Source organism: Camellia sinensis, chromosome 3 (genome assembly GCF_055761805.1).
Source record: "Camellia sinensis isolate YWXY chromosome 3, ASM5576180v1, whole genome shotgun sequence".
Lineage (NCBI taxonomy): Eukaryota > Viridiplantae > Streptophyta > Magnoliopsida > Ericales > Theaceae > Camellia > Camellia sinensis.
In genome coordinates this window covers 185362404-185372050 of record NC_138963.1, presented here as the reverse complement: position 1 = coordinate 185372050, position 9647 = coordinate 185362404, and the positions used below count along the sequence as shown (strand labels likewise).

Below are 9647 nucleotides of genomic sequence, written 5' to 3'. Positions count from 1 at the left end.
GCAAATACCCCAATTGCCGTCTCAAAAGGTTTTTGCGACGGTAAAATGACTTTTTGCGACGGCAAGTGGGGGTCGCAACAAAAGGGGTTGCAAAAGGGTTTTAGCGACGGCAAGTGCCGTCGCCTTTGCTTTTGCGACGGGAAAATTCTTTTTTTGCGACAGCAAATTTCTGTCGCCAATAATAGATGAAAATCTGAATTTTTTTGCGACAGCACCGTATTGCCGTCGCTAAAAGGGTTTTTGCGACGGCAAAAATACCGTCGCTAAAAGTGTATTTGAGGCAGCAACCTAAACCATTTCTAATGACTATTGTCGACGGCTAAGATACTGTCGCTAAAGGCCTTATTTTTCAATAATATTCCCTATCTTTTGCGACAGTAGAGGTGCCGTCGCAAAAAGCCTATTTCAAATTTCTTTTTGAGACAGGATGTTCTGCCGTCTAAAAAAAAATTAAAAAACAAAAAAAAAAACCTGTAATAAAATTATTAAAAATATAAAAATGACTTATATTAAATGAAAAATAACTATAAAAAAAAACCAATAATTATATAATAATAAAAAAGTCCAATATATAAATAAAAATTCATCTATAATTAAAAAACAAGTTATATTCTAACATTAACAATTCCATCTTCTAGTTAAATGTAAAATACCACTGAAACACTACAACATAAAAACAAAGCCAAGGGCAAAAAAAAAAAAAATGTATATAAGATGGTCACTAGCTACATTAATACTAGAATTGCTTTAATTACATATCATATAAGATTAACCCAATCCATGCCATGATTGTAATTGTTTTCTGGCACATAAAAAATATTTCCAAACCCTTCCATCCCAAACTCCCCTAGAAAAGGTGGATCCATGGCTTCCATGGAGAACAATGAAGTCGGGCTGTTGCTTGAAACACCATCGCATCTCTCCAGTAGCCTCTGTATCTCCTTCTCTGCCTCGGAAAGCTGTTGAGGTTGAAGAAGATACAACAAAAGAGCCAACTCAGTATCTAAAAAATATACTTGAATTTAAAATTCAAGGCTTCAACCTAACAGACATGTAGCTCTATAAATTTTGAGTTGAAAGAACAAATAAAAGGATTGAAGAATTACTCCAAGAGAACAAAACTCTATAGGAAAAATTGAAAAATATTCATCAAATGATAGTAAATCAGAATAGGAAACAAAATTAAATTAGACTTCCTTTTTGAAAATTGCAAACTAAGGGTTGACGAAAATTCACAATTTTACGGCACTCTAGAAAGATATTTAGTACATTAATGATTATTGTATGAGATGATGATCAAGAATACTCATAGCCATAGTCTATATATATATGCTTTTCTGCAAGTTGTGAAACAGAGTAATTATATTTGATTTAGTGATATGGTGACAACAAAGAGTAAAACGTTAGGCCTAAAGGATTGTCATCATTTGAGCAACATTTCTTCACCTATTAGTGAGGACTGGGGAGTTTAAAACTAAACCAATGAAGATGTTTACCTTAAGACGGACGATGAATTAAAAAATGTAGAGAGGGATTTTAATAAACTTAAACTTCAACATAGGTGATCTTGGGCGAAAGAGATCAACTATTTGAGATGGTAAAGAATTGATAAAAAAAATTCTTTGATAAATCAATTATACATTTAAAAAAAAAAAAAAAGAACATAATTGAACAGACATCTGCCAAATGCATTTTTTCTTCTAAAGAAGGCCACACTAAGCTCGCACAGTGCTGTATGTCAAAGACACAAGCACAAGCTCAAGCTCAGCCTATTGGATACATACAACTGCCACATTAACAGAAAATAAGTGTGCTAATAACATGATGAAAAAAGAACAAGAGGTACCTTAAATATGTACATTGATTGAATGATCATCGGCCTCTTGTAGTCTAAGGATAAGAGTAAGCTTGATAGTTTCTCCGAGCAAGAGAATTTTTTGAAGACTGGATCAATCTCATGCAGCGCTACACAAAACATACAATATGAGTGGCAATACAATGTATTCACCCAAAAAGAGTGGCAATATAATGCCAACCAAAAAGGCATAACAAATGTCAGTGTACCATCCACTCATATCCTCTTTTCGATCATTTGGATTGTCATAGCAATTCATTTACTAACTTTATTAGAATCCAAATAAGATTATTGAAATTTAAAGATATAAATGAAAACATTCAAAGTAATTATAGAATTTAAGGGGATGACAGAGATGATATGAATTCTCCACATACATACATCCAAGAAGGAAGAAGAAGAATAGTATTCCCCACATACCATGTCCAACTTTGTTAATTGAGAGTTGCTTTGGTTGCTTTACGTTACCATCTTCATCAAATGCTTTCTGTGTCCAACAATACCAAATGTCAACATGGCCATGTAGCCAACATTCTACAAGGGCTACAACTAAAAAAGTCACTGAAATTAAAAAAAATAAAATTTTAAATGGAAAAAAGGTGGGGGGGAAATTAAAATACTGCTTGATTAGAATTCTAGAAGTGAACCTGTTTCACAGCACAGCAGCAATCAAAGCATTTTTAACTCTTTAAAAAGAGTACAATAGAAATACTATCTACACCGTATCTAAAAGTTAAAACAAACAATGATTTTTATCTAGATAATAGATTAAAAGAATCAAATCAAACGTAGAACCATGATCTCATAAAAATAAAATTAAAAAATTAAAACAAAACAAAAAAAATATTAAAAAAAAAAAAAAAAAAAACTAAGCCATCTTTCATAGTACTACTACCTATAAAAACATGACTGCAAAGCCCATATCCATTTGCCTTGCACCTGGTGGAGGCATTGTCTGCCTTGCACCTGGTGGAGGCATCTCCATTTGCTCAACAATCCTTCGAATCTGGGGCTCAAAGCCCATATCCAACATTCGATCAGCCTCATCCAAAGCCAAATACTTGATCATCCGAAGAGAAACTCTTGCCCTCTCTATCATATCTACTAAGCGCCCCGGTGTGGCAACTAATATGTCCACACCCCTTTCCAGATTACGGAGCTGCATAAGCACAGGTTTGCCCATTTACCCACAAAAACAGAAACAAAAAAAGTTAAGTGCATGGAATGTGTTGGACACAAGTAAAAAAATCAAAGAAATCATTGATATTTCACATTTCACAACCCTCAATCTGGTCTTCTACATATTAGAATTCTTGCAACACTCCAACTTCAATTGCATAAGAAAGAAATCCAAAACGTCAAATCCAAGGGAAGGAAATACAAATTAGCACTATAAACTAGTCAAAGAAATCATGTATGCATGAGCAAAACTTCTGATTTTGTATAAAGAAATTAACGTTGATTGAAGGAAATGAACTTACTAGGCAGACACAGTTTAAGTGAATAGATCTACTATGATTTTTGATAACTTTCTACTATCTTTTCAGAGTGTGACACAGGAATAAACAATGGGGAAAACTTACAGGACTCTTTCATAGTAAGATTCAATAGTAGGTCTCCAAGATGGAAAAACTTCTGGAATTTCCTAGCCAGACAACACCGGAAATAATGTTTTCACCTTAGGAATCATGTACCCATTGTACAAAATGTATGCTAAATGACAGATCACAAAATGCAGGAGAAATGAAATTGTTATATGAGGACACATTAAGAGAACATAAACAAATGACAGCACACGAAATTATTAAAATACCTTCTGAAGGCCATTGATTCAGATTACTATGACTTGAAATGCTTTCCATGGGACCAATATAGAAACTTTCTTTTGAGTCACCTGTACTCCAATCAGTAGAAGACAGTCAACCCCAAGTTCTTTTCTCCATTACACCAATGAAATATGTATTAATGAGAAAAGAACCGATTAGAGTTTCTCCATCTAATATCAATCATACCATCAATCAATGAGTTTCAACCTTGGCTTTAAATTCATGAATTGGAAAAAAGTATCTTTAAGACCACATCCTGTTTAGACTGAATCACAAAATCTTTGTAAAATCATTGCCAAACTTGCTATTATTTGTCAATTTATGCTTCCACCAAAATTTGAGAGCATTCATTCAAATTTTCAGCATATTCAATCTCGATACCATACAGATACACTTTTCTGAATTTTTTTTTTATAATATGAAAATTTCAACTTACATCGGCACATTTCCCACTTTATATACAATTTGAAAGCATCACAAAATTTGTTAAAAGTGAGAGAACAGTAAAACCTTTAGAACTTGAAGAAGGGTTGAGATTCTCGGCATACAGTGGCGTATAACCTCTATTTTCTTTGTGAAGCAATTTCATCTTCTCTTCAGGGGGGAGTGAGAAGAATCTTTTGCTCTCATCAAACACTTGCTTAAGCAGTTCTTGCTCTACCCCATAGTTTATGACGTAAAAGAAACCACATTCTATGCATGCCTACACCACACATCCGAATACTAATGAATTTGGGAACATGATGAGTCATTCTAAAAAACAAATCAAATTAATATCATCATTGTGACAGCTTCATACACATTACTGGCCCATTTCTAACAGTTTATAAGCTTTCTAGTTAATTGGCTTACCTTAACAATTAACAACCATATGCTTATCATAAAGAATTCTTTAGGCTGTGTTTGTGGAGAAAAAATAAAAAAGGAAAGAAAATGTAGAGGGAAAAAATAAAATAAAAAAAGAAGCTTAATTCAAATTTCCCTTCCCTTTTCTTTTTCCCATGTTACAAAATAAGTTGTTTGGATAACCCAAGAAATTTAATAATATCACTGCACCATTCATAGCTTTTAACATCATAAACTGACATTGCATAATTAATGAGTTTATCTATTCTATTATATAATGCGAGCGCCCAAGTTGGCGTGAACACTGTCGCCCATTTTACCATTCCCAAACTGCCCTTATACAATTACCTCAGTTTATTTTCAATACACACCATCTAGTTAAGCAAATGACTTCCCAAATGACACTATATCACTTGTCCACTATAACACTGCTGCTTTTCTAAGCTGAAATATAACTAAGTATGTAAACATTCAAGTCCAATGGGATGTCCAAACACGCCCTAAATGCACAAACATGTAACTTGATTTTAATTTCTGGGTACTTTTGTCTTGATTTGCATATATAATATACCAAATCTGAAAAAAAAAATTAAATTAATTAAAAACAAAAACACACAGATTCATATTTCAGATTCAGATTTAGATTTCAGAATTAATAAAATTAACATACAGATTTCAGATTTCACAACTAAGATCAACATTACACAGTGTGAGACACAACTAAGATCAGATTTCAGATTACACAGTGTGATCAACTAAGATCAACATTTCAGATTCAGATTAACATACAGACATTACAGACATCACAGAATGAGGGAGACATTACACACACAGATTCGATCGGTGCAGTGTAGAGATGAGAGATCAGGGAGAGAGAGAGAGAGAAAGAGAGAGACTTACCTGTGAGACAATGTGAGTCTATCGGGGCGAGAGAGAGAGAGAGACAGAGATGAGACTGATCTGATGAGATGAGAGAGTGAGGGAGACAGATTAGATCAGAGATATATCTGATATATATATATATATATAACAACCATCAGGCAGAGAGAGAGAGAGACAGAGATTGAGAGAAAGAGTTTACCTGTGAGTAGATCGGCGGTGCGATGATCGGTGCGAATCGATGAGATGAACAACGAGAGAGTGAGAGAGTGATCGGTGCAGAGATGAACGAGAGGCGACTGAGAGAGTGATGTAAGGGAGACGATTAGATTTAGGGTTTTTTTGGTTCTAAGAATTGGGGGGGTTTTTTTTGGTTCTAAAGAATTGGGGATTTTGGGGGGCGCGGGAATGGAAAAAATGGGTTTTTTAAAAATATTTTTTAAAAAATATTATTTAAAAAATATTATTTAAATAATAAAAATATTATTTTCATTTTTTTTATTTTGTAATAGAAAAAAAAATTTAAAAAAAATCATCATAAATGAATATTTAAATAATATAAATAAATAAATAATAATTTTTATTTTCTTTTCGTTATTAAAGTTGAAAATTTATTTGTTTCATATATATTTTAATGAAAAATATTTTTCACTAAAATAAAAATGAGGGGGGGGGGGATGAGAAAAAAAAATTAAAAAAAAAATTTCATCATAAATGAATATTTAAATAATAAAAATAAATAAATAATAATTTTCATTTTCTTTTCGTTATTAAGGTTGAAAATTTATTTGTTTCATATATATTTTAATGAAAAATATTTTCCACTAAAATAAAAATTAATTTTCTGTAGTCAATGAAAAATATTTTTCTGCGGCCTATTTTTTTTTTATTACTAAAAATCATGAACTAATTTTTTATGGTAGAGGAAAAAGAACGGCAGCAGTAGTGAAGGTGGTGGACAAGAGATGATGGTGATGGTGATGGCGAAAGAGATTAGTGGTGAAGTTGTGGTAGTGGTAGTGTAAATGGAGTGGCAGGGGTGAAAGAGAGGTAATGGTAGTAGTAATGGCAGTAGTGGCAGTGGTGGTAGTGGAGTGGTGGCAATAGTAGTAGTAATGGTAGTCGTAGAGGTGAAATGGCGACAGTAGAAGTAATGGTGGTAGTGGAATGGCGTTTTGCAGTAGTGGTGAAGGTCGTAAAAGAGATGGGTGGTGAGAGAGAGAGAGAGAGATGAGTGAGAGACAGATAGAGAAGAGAAAGAGGTAGACAGAGACAGAGTGATGAGCGAGAGAGAGAAAAAGTGGTCGCTAAAAGTGCATTTTCTTGTAGTGGAAAGCTCAGTAAATAGAGAAGAGATGAGGGAGAGAATGAGCAATGTGAACACAATGGGGGAGAGAGACAAACAGACACATAGAGAGAAAGAGAGAGAGAGAGACAAAAGTGAGAGACAAACAAACAGACACAGAGAGAGAAAGAAAGAGAGGAGAGTGATAAGTGAGAGAGAGATAAAGAGAGAAAGAGATATAGAGACAGAGAGACAGAGAGACAGATAGAGAAATAGATAGAGAGAGACATATAGAAAAATAGAGAGAAACAAGAGATGGGAGAGACATATAGAAAGAGAGCGTAAAGAGATGAACGATAGAGAGAATAGAAAAATAGAGAGATAGAGAGAAAAGAGATGAGCGAGAGAGACAGAGAGAGAGAAAAGAGAGATGAGCGAGAAAGACAGAGAGAGAAAAGAGATGAGAGAGATAGAGAGAAGAGAGATGAGCGAGAGAGAGACATAGAAAGAAGACCAATGAGAGAGATAGAGAGAAGAAAGATGAACGAAAAACACACAGACAGACAAACAAACAGATAGATAGACAAACAAACAGAGAAAGAAGAGTGGTGAGTGAAAGAGAGAAAGAGAAGAGTGGTGGTAGTTGAATGTCATTTGCAATAGTGGTAAATGTGGTAGAGAAGATGGGTGGTGAGAGAGAGAGATGAGTAAGAGACGAATAGAGAAAAGAGATAGAGAGACAGAGTGATGAGCGAGAAAGAGACAAAGTGATCGCTAAAAGTGCATTTTCTTGTAGTGGATCGATAAATCGATAGGGAGCTCAATAAATAAAGAAGACAGATAATTCAAAACTCTGTTTAAAACTTAATTCAAATCAATTTTTTAAATATTTTAAATATTTAAAAAATATTTTAATTTTGGAAGAGACAGATAAAGAAGAGAGATAGAGTGATAAGCGAGAGAGAGAGAGATAGACAAAGTGGTTGCTAAAAGTGTATTTTCTTATAGTGGATCGATAAATCGAGAAGGAGCTCGATAAATAGAGAAGATGTGAATAAGAGAGTAAGCAAGGCGAACATAGTGAAGGAGAAATAGACAAATGGACAAGTAGACACAGAGAGAGAAAGAAGAGTGATGAGTGAGAGAGAGACAAGGAGAGAGAGAGATAGACAGAAAAAGAGATAGAGAGAGAAAGAGAGAGAGATGGAAAGATAGAAAAAGAGAGAGAAACAAGAGATGAGCGAGAGATAGACAAAAAAAGAAAGAAATAGAACGAAAAGAGATGAGTGAGAGAGAGACACAGAAAAAGAGAGAGACAGAAAGAGAAGAGAAATGAGTGAGAGAGATAGAGAGAGATAGAAAGATAAGAGAGAGAGAGAAAAAAAATGAAAGAGATAGAGATTAGAGAGATGAGCGAGAGAGATAGAGAGAAGAGAGATATGCGAGAGACACAGAGAGAAAATGAGAGAGAGAGAAACAGGCAGACATAGAAAGAAAGAGAGATAGAGATAGAGAGAAATGAATGAAAAGAGATAAAGAGAAGAGAGAGAGATAGAGACAGAGAGACATGAAGATGAAAAAATAAATGAAAAGAGAAATGTTATATCAAAAGAGTAAGACGACATTATTTTTTTAAATTCTTTTTGCAACAGAAAAATACCGTTGAATTTATTCAAACCATTTTGTGACTGTATATATATGAAGCTATCTCAAAACCGCAACACTATGCTAGGTTAGAGTTTTCCAAAAACTCTTTTGAGAAAATTATACTTTCTTGTTTTCCGTGTTATATTGTTTTTACTGATTTTTTTAATATTTTAAGTATTTTTTTAAATTTTTAGACACACCTAACATAAATACACCTAAAAATTTTAAAAATTGTAAAAAAAATCTTTTAAAAATTCACTAAATACCAAAAATATAAAAAAATACAATAATTCAATACATTTTTTTTTTGTATTTTTATGTATTTATTAATTTTTAAAAATATTTTTTCATAAATTTTTTATTTTTTAGATACATCTAAGTAAGGTACATCTAAAAAAAATATTTAAATTTAAAAAATATTCACTAAAAAAAAAAACACGAAAGTCACTTTTTGTGACGGTAGAAAATGTTGTCTCAAAAAAGCAGAGTATTTGCGACGGCACCATTTGTCGTCTTAAAAAAGCAGAGCATTTGCGACGGCACTATTTGCCGTCTCAAAAAATAAGAGTATTTGCGACGGTATTTTCTGCCGTCGCAAATACTCTCATTTTTTGAGACGGCAAATGGTGCCGTCGCAAATACTCTCATTTTTTGAGACGGCATTTTCTACCGTCGCAAAAAGTGACTTTTTGAGACGGCAAGTGTGCCGTCGCAAATAGTTCTGTCTCATATACCCAGTTTTCTTGTAGTGCCCTCAATCACTCTAAAAATAAAATAAAAAAATATCACCCACATCCTCATCTTCATCACCATATTTATCATTATCACTATCATTAACAATTTATGCAATTTCACCATTCCACCAATCCAAATCAAACCAAACCCACCTTTGAAGAATATAGTTGTAACAAAATTGTCTGGACATAAACAGAGTTTCAACTTACAAAATTGTGTTTCGAACACAGAGCAACAATGAACGAATACAGAATTTCGAACATAAAGTGACAGTGGAGAAATACAAAACTTCATCGCAATAATAGAGGAATATAATATTATTTCACTACTATGTTTAAACTAGAGTTTCTAAACCCTTCGAAACCCTAGCACAATGAAACAATACCACAAATCTGAATGAAACTGATCAAAAAGAAAAATATGAATAATGGTAACTACCAAAATAAATGTAGCAACAAAAAGGAAATGCGTATATAATGCATATCAATAATATACATAAGGGTATAATGGTTCAACAAACAATATAAATCAAGAAAAAAAGACCTTATGAAATGAAAATATAAATATATGGGAT

The 9647-nt window shown here is 33.2% G+C and overlaps 2 long non-coding RNA genes across 4 annotated transcripts; both read right to left on the bottom strand.

Annotated features, from left to right (window-relative positions):
* Positions 1 to 572: 572 nt before the first annotated feature.
* Positions 573 to 2594, bottom strand: LOC145821215 (uncharacterized). The gene is made up of 3 exons (XR_014363249.1): positions 2276 to 2594; positions 1847 to 1965; positions 573 to 959 (listed from the first exon to the last, which is right to left on the bottom strand). It is a non-coding gene; the product is annotated as an uncharacterized LOC145821215 (long non-coding RNA).
* Positions 2595 to 2756: 162 nt separating this feature from the next.
* On the bottom strand, positions 2757 to 5795 carry LOC145821214 (uncharacterized). 3 transcript variants are annotated; one of them, XR_014363247.1, is made up of 6 exons: positions 5609 to 5795; positions 5428 to 5487; positions 4192 to 4384; positions 3669 to 3749; positions 3439 to 3500; positions 2757 to 3014 (listed from the first exon to the last, which is right to left on the bottom strand). It is a non-coding gene; the product is annotated as an uncharacterized LOC145821214 (long non-coding RNA). The 3 variants fall into 3 exon arrangements; XR_014363246.1 differs by having other exon boundaries at positions 3439 to 3490; XR_014363248.1 differs by lacking the exon at positions 3439 to 3500.
* Between the last annotated feature and the right edge of the window lie 3852 nt (positions 5796 to 9647).